Genomic DNA, 12,856 nt, shown 5'->3' with positions numbered 1-12,856 from the left:
CTGCATGGGTACAGAGGACAAGGTTTAAAAAAAGGTATTCTAAACAGTGTTAACCACCCAGCAGCGAGAGTGGGCCCCATACCTTGGGGCAGTGACAAGTGTCACCCCCATGTAAGAGTGGGGTCCACCTACTCACCTGAATAGGCATCCAGGTCACAACACAGGGTGATTCCACATCACAAGTAGGCCTTCCAGGTGTGAGTGGGGGTTTGGAAAATGGTCTACGTACAGGGTTCAAGGCCAGGGTCTACATCCAATTGTAAACCTGCATGGGTACAGAGGACAAGGTTTAAAAAAAGGTATTCTAAACAGTGTTAACCACCCAGCAGCGAGAGTGGGCCCCATACCTTCGGGGAAGTGACAAGTGTCACCACCATGTAGGAGTGGGGCCACCTACTCACCTGAATAGTAGTGATGAGCACCGGAAATTTTTCGGGTTTTGTGTTTTGGTTTTGGGTTCGGTTCCGCGGCCGTGTTTTGGGTTCGAACGCGTTTTGGCAAAACCTCACCGAATTTTTTTGTCGGATTCGGGTGTGTTTTGGATTTGGGTGTTTTTTTCAAAAAACCCTAAAAAACAGCTTAAATCATAGAATTTGGGGGTCCTTTTGATCCTTTTGTGGGCGCACTCTTATATGTATATGTATAGAAGTCTCAGAAGAAACAATGTTAAAAAATATGTAAATTTTATTAGCAAGAATTGATAAAATGGTAGTAGAATATACTGTCAGAAATATCAGAAAGGGGGAGGGTGGGAGAAAACAGAACAAATTTTTACATTGTAAATACTGAATAATAGTTCTAGTCAGAAAAGGGGAGGGTAGGAGAGCATAGAACAAATTATTACAGTGTAAATACTGAATGATGGTTCTGAACTGCCTGGGTTCAAAAATACAGTAAATAACAGCAGGAGGCCTGAAAAAGTATATCTATATGAATCCTGAGTAGGTATGTGAATAAATTATACAGATATATTAGGTTGATGATAGTCCGCTATATCTATTATAGGTATTGTAGAGACAGATAGAGTCGAAAGGCTTGAATAAGTGAGATGAATCTGCTGTCAGTGTTAGACGCTTGAGCAAAACCGTCCAAGTGTTTCTACTAAACTGAGTATTCCTCAAGAGTCTCCCACTTGAGTACTAACCCAGCCCAACACTGCTTAGCTTCCAAGATCGGAAGGATTCGGGCGTTGCCAGTGTGGTATGATAGTAGAAGAAATATTTGATATCGAAGGCTCAGGAATCACTGATGAGAGTTCACGAAATGGAGAGGAAAAGGAGTGGATGTAGATTGGAGAGGAAAATAGGGGATCTGCTGCCAATGTTAGACAGGGATGGTTACCCCTGAATCAATGGTGAGAGTCCTGAATTAGAAGAAGTGGGGAAAAAAAGAAGAAGAAGAGAAAGAGACAATGCTAGTCAGGAAGTGACCAAGCCTGGTGAACGGGCGAAACGCGTCTTCCGTACCCCACTGCCTGGGTGACAGCCGACTTCGGACAGCCTGAACTTCCAGCAGCCTCCGTCTCACTCAGCCGCTACAGCAACGAGCCGCCACACACTGCCGCGACGGGACACCGGACATCGCGCTCCTCTCTCCCTTATCTCGGACACAGACAGCCGCACCAGCCCTGCAGTTATATCTTACAACTGCAGCCCGCAACATTACGATTTTGACAGACTTTGTCTCCGAATCAGACCAGATAGACTGATCTGCTCTGTGGCTGCATCGCACAGTGCAATCTCATCAAATACTGTATCCTGCATTCGCGACACGTCTGGACCTTGAAACGGACATCCCTTGTGTACACTGTATCATGCCTCATACCAGTGGCTGACCGTTCCTTCTATTTGCGGGTAACATCTGCACAATTACAGTATATTTCCTATATATCCATTTGGTATTCATTTCTTATGCTCATTGTATATACTGTCTTATAAAACCAATCTATATCAGATTATGATAGTACCTATCTTGTAGGCAACCGGCAGCGTACGTCTCCCCATCTTATGACATATGACATTGTGGAGCTATAATGGATTACCAGAGCTGTGTTCGGTTTTGAATCCGACATATTTACGGGTTCAGTATCTTGTCTAGTTTTTTTCTCTCTTCTTTTTTCTTTCAAAACCCACTTGGAGCAAAGATTTATAGTAGCTTTTTCAACCATTATTATTATTATTATACAATGTATTTCTGCAGCTCTGATATCAGTGAGACATAAAAGTAATAATTCATCTTATGATAGAACTGTTGATATGTTACTATTTTGCTAATTTTTCCACTTGTTATCTCTTTGAGACACTTGATATCAATCTGCTAGTATCAAACAGTTATTTTTCTATGGTTTCAAGCACTCTTTACTTTTTTCTTTCTGCCAATTCTTCTACAATCAGCCTGTCACAACGTTTGGTATTAACATCACAGGCATTATTAGCACCCTGTAATTGATTGGCATTTGTGCAACAATTTTCCTGCAGGACTTTTTGTCCATTTGTATCTTATTAATCTCACCTAAACAACTTTAGACTAGCATTGTCTCTTTCTCTTCTTCTTCTTTTTTTCCCCACTTCTTCTAATTCAGGACTCTCACCATTGATTCAGGGGTAACCATCCCTGTCTAACATTGGCAGCAGATCCCCTATTTTCCTCTCCAATCTACATCCACTCCTTTTCCTCTCCATTTCGTGAACTCTCATCAGTGATTCCTGAGCCTTCGATATCAAATATTTCTTCTACTATCATACCACACTGGCAACGCCCGAATCCTTCCGATCTTGGAAGCTAAGCAGTGTTGGGCTGGGTTAGTACTCAAGTGGGAGACTCTTGAGGAATACTCAGTTTAGTAGAAACACTTGGACGGTTTTGCTCAAGCGTCTAACACTGACAGCAGATTCATCTCACTTATTCAAGCCTTTCGACTCTATCTGTCTCTACAATACCTATAATAGATATAGCGGACTATCATCAACCTAATATATCTGTACTAGGTGATTCATCGCGCCCTACGGGCGCTCTTCACACCGTCGGTTGGGGCTACGCCCCATTAACCCCTGCACGCCTTTGAACATACACAGGCCAGTAGATAGGTGGTCAAGAGGTGCTGCGGGTGGGGAAGGGGAGGGTGTGGTAGGTCCGCGAATGGGGGAAGGCAGAGCCGGATTAAGACCTTGGGGGGCCCGGGGTGCTTTAGACAGTGGGGTTCCTATTGAAGAGAGGTGTGGCGGGTGCACCTATTAACGGGGCCTAATGCCCACCATGCGCCCTCGGGCCGGGAGGGCCCGACTATAAATGGCCACGGGGCGAGAGGGCCCGACTACATACCCACAGGCCGGGAGGGCCTGACTGTACCTACGGGCCTAGTGCACGATCCCTGGCGGTCTAGGGAGGAAAGGGGGGGTGAGTGAGAAACCACCTCACTGAGGCCTCACCTGGTCCGGGTCATCTTCCATCAGGAGCACGGCGTCTTCCGGCCTTTTCAGCGGGCACCGGACCTCTTCTCCCTCCATCCGGCTGTTCACCGCTCTTCAGCGCGGCCTCCCTCTTCGGCTTTTGCTCGGTGTCTTCTGCGCTCTTCCGCGCGGTCGTCTTCTTCGGCTCCCGCCTGGCATCTGACGTCAGATGGCGTGGGCGGGGCCAATGACCCGTCGAGACAATCAGATATGCCGGCGCCCTGCGAGCCAAGATTTACTGGCGGACGGGGCGGGTAAATAACTCCCGCCGCCAGCGCTTCAGATTGGCTGGCAAAACGGCGCCAAGTTTGAAGCGCCGCTGCCTGTCGCCACTTCCAGTCTGGTGCAAGGAAACACCTGGTCCCTGCACCGGAGCTCTGATGTGCCCTGGAACACAGGTCACATCTCTACAGCACTATAGATCGGATCGGAAGAGAGATCCGATCTGTGGTGTGGCAGGGGGCCCTTTTGGAAAGGGGGGCCCGGGGATACGTATCCCCAGGACCCTCCCTTAATCCGGCTCTAGGGAAGGTGTGGGTGGGGGCCGGAGGTGCTGTGGTTGGAGGAGTGGCGGCTGCGGGGGTCCGGATGCGCTGCAGCAGGGGAGGGGTGTGATGCGGGTGTGGGTGATACGGATGGGGGAGGGGGTGGGAGTGCCGTGGGTGTTGGAGGGACGTGTGTGGGGGGTGGATGTGGTGGATGCTGTGGGTGGGAGGGGGGGCGTATGTGGTGGATGCTGTGGGTGTCGCGGGTGGGAGAGGGCCGGGTGGGGTGGAGCATGGGGAGGGGAGAGGTGGGTATGGGGGGGGGAGGTGCAGGGGTGCTGCAGGTGGGGGAGGGGTGTGGGTGCTACGGGTGGGGGAGGGGTGTGTGCCGCGGGTGGGGGACGGATGTCGTGGATGCTGTGGGTGGGGGAGGGGCTGGTGGGGTGTGGGTGTAGCGAGGAGGAGAGGTGGGTATGGGGGGAGGTGCTGTGGGTGGGGGAGGGGGGGGGGGTGCTACGGTTGGGGGAGGGAGTGCAGAGGGAAGGAGGGGGGAGTACCGCGGGTGGGGGGCGGATGTGGTGGATGGTGTGGGTTCGGCGGGTGGGGTGGATAAGGGGGTGCCGCAGGTGGGGTGGAGGGTGCGTGGGTGTAGGGGGGGGGGGAGATGGGTGTATGGGGGGTGCCGCGGGTGGGGGAGAGAGAGGGGGGGTTTTTTGGGTTGTGGGTGCTACGGGTGGGGGATGGATGTGGTGGGTGCCACGGGTGGGGGAGGGGTAGGGGGGGTTCTGCGGATGAGGGGGGGTGCTACAGGAGGGGGCGGGAGTGCTGCGGGTGGTGGAGGGACGTGTGCCGCGGATGTGGTGGATGCTGTGGGTGCCGCGGGTGGGGGAGGGGTGGGGGGTGCATCAGGTGGGGGTGGGGACGGGAGTGCAGTGGTTGGGTGAGGGGTGTGTGCCGCGGGTGGGGTGGATGCTGTGGTTACCGCGGGTGGGAGGTTGTGGGGTGCCGCAGGCCATGTGGTGCGAGTGGGAGGGGGGCGTGAGCCGTGTTCCGCGGGTGGGGGGCTGATGTGTTGGATGCTGTGGGTGGAAGGAGGGCCGTGCGCCGCGGGTGTCGCAGATGTGGTGGATGCTATGGGTGCCACGGGTGGGGGAGGGGTAGGGGGGGTTCTGCGGGTGGGGGAGGGGCGGGAGGTGCTACAGGAGGGGACGGGAGTGCTGCGGGTGTTGGAGGGGAGTGTGGGGTGGAGGTTGCGGGGGGAGAAGTGGTATGGGGTTGGTGCGGGGGTGCCGCGGGTGGGGGAGGGGTGGGGGTGCAGCAGGTGGGGGAGGGGACGGGAGTGCAGTGGTTGGGTGAGGGGTGTGTGCCGCGGGTGGGATGCGGTGTGCGGCGCGGGTGGGAGGAGGGCCGTGCAGCGCGGGTGGGATGCGGTGTGTGCCGCGGGTGAAAAGAGAGCCGTGCGCCGCGGGTGGGGTGAATGCTGTGGGAGGGGGGGCCTCCGGACTGTGCGGTGACGGCGAGTCCGGCTTACAGTCCCCGCTCCCCGGCTGCAGGATCACCAGGGTACGTACAGGGAGTGTTCGGGGAGGAGTGAGACAGGGCACTGGGCAGAGACGGGGCGGGGACGGGCGGACCGAGGGAGGGGACTGTTCCTGCCCTGCATGCAGCCACTGTGACTCCGCCCAGCGTTACAGGCACAGAGTCATAGACTAAGGCAAATATATAGGAGATGTGTCCCCAGTAGTAGTACCGTCCTTATACATAATGCCCCCCCAGTAGTAGTAGCATCCTTACATGTAATGCCCTTCCAGTAGTAGTAGCACCGTCCTTATACATAATGCCCCCCAGAAGTAATAGAGTCCTTATACATAATGCCCCCCCAGTAGTAGCGTCCTTATATGTAATGCCCCCCAATATTAGTAGCATCCTTATACGTAATGCCCCCCCATAGTAGTAGCGTCCTTATACGTAATGCCCCCCCATAGTAGTAGCGTCCTTATACGTAATGCCCCCCCTATAGTAGTAGCGTCCTTATACGTAAAATGCCCCCCCCTATAGTAGTAGCGTCCTTATACGTAATGCCCCCCCTATAGTAGTAGCGTCCTTATACGTAATGCCCCCCCTATAGTAGTAGCGTCCTTATACGTAATCCCCCCTATATTAGTAGCGTCCTTGCATGTAATGGCCCCCCAGCAGTGGCGTCCATAAAGTGCGCACACACAGACATATCTCACACACACACACAATTCACACATATATACAAACACACACACCCCACCATATATATACACACACACACACACACACACCCCCAAACCCCCCCCCCCTCTATACACACACACACACACACACACACACACACACACACGCACACACATTTCTCTCTCACCCTCCACTTACCAAGTCTGGCTGGCCGTCACTGCAATGCTGATTCCACCACTGTTCAGCTGTCTGGTCCCGTGTAGCTCCGCCCCTCTATTCCGTGTAGCTCCTCCCCTCGTGACGCCGTAGCTCCGCCCCCTTTTCGGGACCCGCACTGCACAGCACACAGCCCGCTGTCACAGGTGATTGGGGGGTGGGGGGAGGACAGGCACAGCAGCCGGCAGCTAGTGGCCATCCTCACCTCCTATACTGTAAGGTATGGTCTTGCACCTGACTGCTGCTGGCACTGGGTATGGGGTAGCTCCCTGCAGCAGATGCAGTTGACTCCGCCCAGCTCTGTGACTCCGCCCAGCGTTACGGGCACAGAGTCACAGATATAGGCAAATATACAGGAGATAATTTATTCACATACCTACTCAGGATTCATATAGATATACTTTTTCAGGCCTCCTGCTGTTATTTACTGTATTTTTGAACCCAGGCAGTTCAGAACCATCATTCAGTATTTACACTGTAATAATTTGTTCTATGCTCTCCTACCCTCCCCTTTTCTGACTAGAACTATTATTCAGTATTTACAATGTAAAAATTTGTTCTGTTTTCTCCTACCCTCCCCCTTTCTGATATTTCTGACAGTATATTCTACTACCATTTTATCGATTCTTGCTAATAAAATTTACATATTTTTTAACATTGTTTCTTCTGAGACTTCTATACATATACATATAAGAGTGCGCCCACAAAAGAGTCTTCTTTTCTCTTCTTTTGTTGCATGTTCCAATACTGACTCAGGGTGCACCACCAAATTTAAGATTATTAGAAAACAGTGGTTTTCTCTTTTTACTTATCACATTTTGGTCTTTATATTATCTATTAGATACATTATTCTCCAGTGCGGTATACCCCCTATACATTTATGGGTCCTTTTGATCCCAAAGTATTATTAACCTCAATAAGCATAATTTCCACTCATTTTCAGTCTATTCTGAACACCTCACACCTCACAATATTATTTTTAGTCCTAAAATTTGCACCGAGGTCGCTGGATGACTAAGCTCAGCGACCCAAGTGGCCGACACAAACACCTGGCCCATCTAGGAGTGGCACTGCAGTGTCACGCAGGATGGCCCTTCAAAAAACTACTCCCCAAACAGCACATGACGCAAAGAAGAAAAAAAAGAGGCGCAATGAGGTAGCTGTGTGACTAAGATAAGCGACCCTAGTGGCCGACACAAACACCTGGCCAATCTAGGAGTGGCACTGCAGTGTCACGCAGGATGGCCCTTCCAAAAAACACCCCCCAAACAGCACATGACGCAAAGAAAAAAAGAGGCGCAATGAGGTAGCTGTGTGACTAAGATAAGCGACCCAAGTGGCCGACACAAACACCTGGCCCATCTAGGAGTGGCACTGCAGTGTCACGCAGGATGGCCCTTCCAAAAAACACCCCCCAAACAGCACATGACGCAAAGAAAAAAAGAGGCGCAATGAGGTAGCTGTGTGACTTAGATAAGCGACCCAAGTGGCCGACACAAACACCTGGCCCATCTAGGAGTGGCACTGCAGTGTCACGCAGGATGGCCCTTCCAAAAAACACCCCCCAAACAGCACATGACGCAAAGAAAAAAAGAGGCGCAATGAGGTAGCTGTGTGACTAAGATAAGCGACCCAAGTGGTCGACACAAACACCTGGCCCATCTAGGAGTGGCACTGCAGTGTCACGCAGGATGGCCCTTCCAAAAACTACTCCCCAAACAGCACATGACGCAAAGAAAAATGAAAGAAAAAAGAGGTGCAAGATGGAATTGTCCTTGGGCCCTCCCACCCACCCTTATGTTGTATAAACAGGACATGCACACTTTAACCAACCCATCATTTCAGTGACAGGGTCTGCCACACGACTGTGACTGAAATGACGGGTTGGTTTGGACCCCCACCAAAAAAGAAGCAATTAATCTCTCCTTGCACAAACTGGCTCTACAGAGGCAAGATGTCCACCTCATCATCATCCTCCGATATATCACCGTGTACATCCCCCTCCTCACAGATTATCAATTCGTCCCCACTGGAATCCACCATCTCAGCTCCCTGTGTACTTTGTGGAGGCAATTGCTGCTGGTCAATGTCTCCACGGAGGAATTGATTATAATTCATTTTAATGAACATCATCTTCTCCACATTTTCTGGATGTAACCTCGTACGCCGATTGCTGACAAGGTGAGCGGCGGCACTAAACACTCTTTCGGAGTACACACTTGTGGGAGGGCAACTTAGGTAGAATAAAGCCAGTTTGTGCAAGGGCCTCCAAATTGCCTCTTTTTCCTGCAGTATAAGTACGGACTGTCTGACGTGCCTACTTGGATGCGGTCACTCATATAATCCTCCACCATTCTTTCAATGGGGAGAGAATCATATGCAGTGACAGTAGACGACATGTCCGTAATCGTTGTCAGGTCCTTCAGTCCGGACCAGATGTCAGCATCAGCAGTCGCTCCAGACTGCCCTGCATCACCACCAGCGGGTGGGCTCGGAATTCTGAGCCTTTTCCTCGCACCCCCAGTTGCGGGAGAATGTGAAGGAGGAGATGTTGACAGGTCGCGTTCCGCTTGACTTGACAATTTTGTCACCAGCAGTTCTTTGAACCCCAGCAGACTTGTGTCTGCCGGAAAGAGAGATCCAAGGTAGGTTTTAAATCTAGGATCGAGCACGGTGGCCAAAATGTAGTGCTCTGATTTCAACAGATTGACCACCCGTGAATCCTTGTTAAGCGAATTAAGGGCTCCATCCACAAGTCCCACATGCCTAGCGGAATCGCTCTGTGTTAGCTCCTCCTTCAATGTCTCCAGCTTCTTCTGCAAAAGCCTGATGAGGGGAATGACCTGACTCAGGCTGGCAGTGTCTGAACTGACTTCACGTGTGGCAAGTTCAAAAGGTTGCAGAACCTTGCACAACGTTGAAATCATTCTCCACTGCGCTTGAGACAGGTGCATTCCACCTCCTATATCGTGCTCAGTTGTATAGGCTTGAATGGCCTTTTGCTGCTCCTCCAACCTCTGAAGCATATAGAGGGTTGAATTCCACCTCGTTACCACTTCTTGCTTCAGATGATGGCAGGGCAGGTTCAGGCGTTTTTGGTGGTGCTCCAGTCTTCTGTACGTGGTGCCTGTACGCCGAAAGTGTCCCGCAATTCTTCTGGCCACCGACAGCATCTCTTGCACGCCCCTCTCGTTTTTTAAATAATTCTGCACCACCAAATTCAAGGTATGTGCAAAACGTGGGACGTGCTGGAATTTGCCCAGATTTAATGCACACACAATATTGCTGGCGTTGTCCGATGCCACAAATCCACAGGAGAGTCCAATTGGGGTAAGCCATTCTGCGATGATCTTCCTCAGTTGCCGTAAGAGGTTTTTAGCTGTGTGCGTATTCTGGAAAGCGGTGATACAAAGCGTAGCCTGCCTAGGAAAGAGTTGGCGTTTGCGAGATGCTGCTACTGGTGCCGCCGCTGCTGTTCTTGCGGCGGGAGTCCATACATCTACCCAGTGGGCTGTCACAGTCATATAGTCCTGAGCCTGCCCTGCTCCACTTGTCCACATGTCCGTGGTTAAGTGGACATTGGGTACAACTGCATTTTTTAGGACACTGGTGAGTCTTTTTCTGAGGTCTGTGTACATTTTCGGTATCGCCTGCCTAGAGAAATGGAACCTAGATGGTATTTGGTACCGGGGACACAGTACCTCCAAGAAGTCTCTAGTTGGCTCTGCAGTAATGATGGATACCGGAACCACGTTTCTCACCGCCCAGGATGCCAAGGCCTCAGTTATCCGCTTTGCAGCAGGATGACTGCTGTGATATTTCATCTTCCTCGCAAAGGACTGCTGGACAGTCAATTGCTTGGTGGAAGTAGTAAAAGTAGTCTTACGAGTACGACTTCCCCTCTGGGATGACCATCGACTCCCAGCAGCAACAACAGCAGCGCCAGCAGCAGTAGGCGTTACACGCAAGGATGCATCGGAGGAATCCCAGGCAGGAGAGGACTCGTCAGAATTGCCAGTGACATGGCCTGCAGGACTATTGGCATTCCTGGGGAAGGAGGAAATTGACACTGAGGGAGTTGGTGGGGTGGTTTGCGTGAGCTTGGTTACAAGAGGAAGGGATTTACTGGTCAGTGGACTGCTTCCGCTGTCGCCCAAAGTTTTTGAACTTGTCACTGACTTATGATGAATGCGCTGCAGGTGACGTATAAGGGAGGATGTTCCGAGGTGGTTAACGTCCTTACCCCTACTTATTACAGCTTGACAAAGGCAACACACGGCTTGACAAATGTTGTCCGCATTTCTGTTGAAATACTTCCACACCGAAGAGCTGATTTTTTTGGTATTTTCACCAGGCATGTCAATGGCCCTATTCCTCCCATGGACAACAGGTGTCTCCCCGGGTGCCTGACTTAAACAAACCACCTCACCATCAGAATCCTCCTGGTCAATTTCCTCCCCAGCGCCAGCAACACCCATATCCTCCTCATCCTGGTGTACTTCAACACTGACATCTTCAATCTGACTATCAGGAACTGGACTGCGGGTGCTCCTTCCAGCACTTGCAGGGGGCGTGCAAATGGTGGAAGGCGCATGCTCTTCACGTCCAGTGTTGGGAAGGTCAGGCATTGCAAACAACACAATTGGACTCTCCTTGTGGATTTGTGATTTCGAAGAACGCACAGTTCTTTGCTGTGCTTTTGCCATCTTGAGTCTTTTCATTTTTCTAGCGAGAGGCTGAGTGCTTCCATCCTCATGTGAAGCTGAACCACTAGCCATGAACATAGGCCAGGGCCTCAGCCGTTCCTTGCCACTCCGTGTGGTAAATGGCATATTGGCAAGTTTACGCTTCTCCTCCGACAATTTTATTTTAGATTTTTGAGTCCTTTTTTTACTGATATTTGGTGTTTTGGATTTTACATGCTCTGTACTATGACATTGGGCATCGGCCTTGGCAGACGACGTTGCTGGCATTTCATCGTCTCGGCCATGACTAGTGGCAGCAGCTTCAGCACGAGGTGGAAGTCGATCTTGATCTTTCCCTATTTTTGGAACCTCAACATTTTTGTTCTCGATATTTTAATAGGCACAACTAAAAGGCACCTCAGGTAAACAATGGAGATGGATGAATACTAGTATACTTATGGATGGACGAGCGACTGCCGACACAGAGGTAGCTACAGCCGTGGACTACCGTACTGCGTCTGCTGCTAATATAGACTGGATGATAATGATATAAAAAATACAGTATTTGCTGGCGTATAAGACTACTTTTTTGCCCTGAAAAACATGCCTCCAAGTGGGGGGGTCGTCTTATACGCCGGGTGCACTTCAGTTGGGATAGACATAGCTGCCATAGTGGCCTTCCGATACTCGCCCGGTGCCCATAGTGGCCTCCTGATGCCCGCCCACCTCATTCTACTCACCATCCAGTATCGCGCGATATCCAGTGCGGCCGCGGCGGGTCACTAGTGCCAATTACAGGGAGATGCAGGGACTGGCCGGAGGCGCTGCAGTCGCGTTGTGGCCGTACAATGGTGACAATGACAGGTACTGTAATGACACTAATACTAATGGCACTCATGTGAAACCAGTAACACTAAATGCACACAGGGGTATACTTTTATACATTTTACAACTTTCTCCTCGCCCCCTCCCCCCTTCTTATGCATACCTTGATAAATACTCCCTATCCAAATCTCTTATCAGGTCATAATATACAGTATGTCACAAATCTGATGTTCTTTTACGTTTTATTTGGTGTGTGGAAGGGGGTAGTCTTATACGGCGAGTATATAACAAACTCTATATTTTGAGTGGAAATGTTGGGGGTCGTCTTATACGCCCAGTCGTCTTATACGCCGGCAAATACGCTACTGCAGCCGGACAGGTATATATTATATAATGACGGACCTGCTGGACACTGTCAGCACTGCAGACTCCTAAAGTAAGCTACTAGTATCAAGAAGATAGAAAAGAAAAAAAAAACACCACAGGTAGGTGGTATACAATTATGGATGGACGAGCGACTGCCGACACAGAGGTAGCTACAGCCGTGGACTACCGTACTGCGTCTGCTGTTAATATAGACTGGATGATAATGATATAAAATATATATATATATATATATCACTACTGCAGCCGGACAGGTATATATTATATAATGACGGACCTGCTGGACACTGTCAGCACTGCAGACTCCTAAAGTAAGCTACTAGTATCAAGAAGATAGGAAAAAAAAAAAACACAACAGGTAGGTGGTATACAATTATGGATGGACGAGCGACTGCCGACACAGAGGTAGCTACAGCCGTGGACTACCGTACTGCGTCTGCTGCTAATATAGACTGGATGATAATGATATAAAAAATATATATATATCACTACTGCAGCCGGACAGGTATATATTATATAATGACGGACCTGCTGGACACTGTCAGCACTGCAGACTCCTAAAGTTAACTACTAGTATGAAGAAGATAGAAAAAAAAAAAAACACCACAGG

The 12,856-nt window shown here is 50.4% G+C and overlaps 2 pseudogenes; one reads left to right on the top strand and one right to left on the bottom strand.

The window, feature by feature from the left end:
• Positions 1-1,095: 1,095 nt before the first annotated feature.
• Positions 1,096-1,214, bottom strand: LOC134912329 (5S ribosomal RNA; annotated as a pseudogene).
• A 1,516-nt stretch (positions 1,215-2,730) lies between these two features.
• On the top strand, positions 2,731-2,849 carry LOC134912328 (5S ribosomal RNA; annotated as a pseudogene).
• The last annotated feature ends 10,007 nt before the right edge of the window (positions 2,850-12,856 follow it).

Source organism: Pseudophryne corroboree, chromosome 4 (assembly GCF_028390025.1).
Source record: "Pseudophryne corroboree isolate aPseCor3 chromosome 4, aPseCor3.hap2, whole genome shotgun sequence".
NCBI lineage: Eukaryota > Metazoa > Chordata > Amphibia > Anura > Myobatrachidae > Pseudophryne > Pseudophryne corroboree.
Note: the sequence above shows the minus strand (reverse complement) of the source record. Positions and strands in the feature narration are given on the sequence as shown.